At 33.4% G+C, this 1,669-nt stretch overlaps 1 protein-coding gene across 1 annotated transcript in view; it reads right to left on the reverse strand.

The window, feature by feature from the left end:
* LOC125676951 (uncharacterized) overlaps positions 1–1,428 on the reverse strand; it is a 184,807-nt gene extending 183,379 nt beyond the window's left edge. Inside the window, exon 1 of the mRNA XM_056157908.1 lies at positions 1,388–1,428. The gene's annotated coding sequence lies outside the window, so the exon portion shown is untranslated. The remainder of the gene's footprint in view (positions 1–1,387) is intronic.
* Between the last annotated feature and the right edge of the window lie 241 nt (positions 1,429–1,669).

Here is a 1,669-nt window from a genome sequence, read left to right on the forward strand (position 1 = left end):
GTCACCAAAAGACATCTTTCCTGAAAATTTCGTGAAAATTGATCGAGAAATGGCTGAGAAAAACGCGTGTACTACCAAGGAAAATAATAATAATAATAATAATAATAATGAAGAAGAAGAACGCGAACAATAATAGTAAGGTCTTCCGCAGGAGACGGAAGACCTTAATAAGAAACAGTGTAAAACCAATATGTTCCCAAACTTTGTTTGGGGAACATAATAATAATAATAAGAAGAAGAAACAGAGTAAAACCAATATGTTCCCAAACTTCGTTTGGGGAACATAATAAGAAACAGAGTAAAAACAATATGTTCCCAAACTTTGTTTGGGGAACATAATAAATCCGATATAGAGCTCAGTATGCAGCTTAAGACAACGGATTTGTATATAGTGTATATGTAATGTACACATTTTGTTTTCATTTTCATAATCTTTAACTTTTCTAAATGAATTTAAAAAGTTCAAATGTTTAAATAAAAGCATACATATTTTATACCGAGCGAAGCTCGGACGGGCCGAAGGCCCGTCCGCGAAGCAAGGCTCTAAAGGTAACACGTATACGTAAAATAAAAATTGAGAAAATCTGCAAATGAAAACGGATAATCTCTATATACGTTCACTGAAAATTTTGTGATCCATATGGGCGCCGCCATTATGCTTTGTTCATTAGTTGCTTCTACAGCTATTCGTGTTTTAATTTTGAATGCCAAAAATACAAGACTGACGTGCAATTTGTAATTAAAACACCCAGTTTGTTAAAAATGAATGGTATGATTATTATTGTTACAGTCTTTAGCCAATCATCAAATAGAAAAACAGTAATACGACTAAATAGATGAACGAGTTCATGAGTTTCTTTAAATAAAAATATACGATATATTTACGCTTACTTTTTACCACTTTAAATTTATTGGTTAATTTTGTTTTGTTTTAACTGTCTTTTAAATTGCAAACGGGGTGTATTGTTGTTTATAATTGTTTGATTTGAAAGAGAAAAATGTCGAGGCTAAATGTGACGTCACAATGCATGATTTACGTCGGCTGGCGTTATATTCCCCGCTTTAAATGAATAGGCGGATCCTGTAGAACTGTTATCCTCGTATATCCCCCTAATAGTTAGATGTTATTGGGCGTTTAGTGGAAGGAAAATGTCATAAATAATATACATTTTGAAATGAATTAAATTGTTTATAATTTCTTGTTTGAAAGACGAAGAAAAAAGTCGAGGCTACATCTGACGTCACTATGCACGGTTTACGTCGGCTGGTGCTATATTCTCCGCGTTAAAGGAATAGGCGGATCCTGTAATTATCCTCATAGATATTCCCCTTAGTGCAAGGGGAGTTTCATAAATACATATTTTTAAATCAATTGTAATTTACGTACCGTACTGAACAGAATTATGACTATCACTTGGGACACGCCAATGACCATATCATGCTTCGCTCGGTCCGACGGTCACACCGTGTATATATTATTGATAAGAGACCAAGTGCATTCCTTATCGGACAGTTTCAAGATAAGATCTAACATGCACTTCAAGTGTCATCACCATTTATAAGATTTTTCTGATGAACACTCTCAGAAACAAAATGGATTTTTATTCCCTGAAACATTTTTATAAGTTGAGCTTAAGAGTAGTATAAATTTATTTTGATAAAGGAATTC

Source organism: Ostrea edulis, chromosome 3 (genome assembly GCF_947568905.1).
Source record: "Ostrea edulis chromosome 3, xbOstEdul1.1, whole genome shotgun sequence".
In the NCBI taxonomy this organism is placed as follows: domain Eukaryota; kingdom Metazoa; phylum Mollusca; class Bivalvia; order Ostreida; family Ostreidae; genus Ostrea; species Ostrea edulis.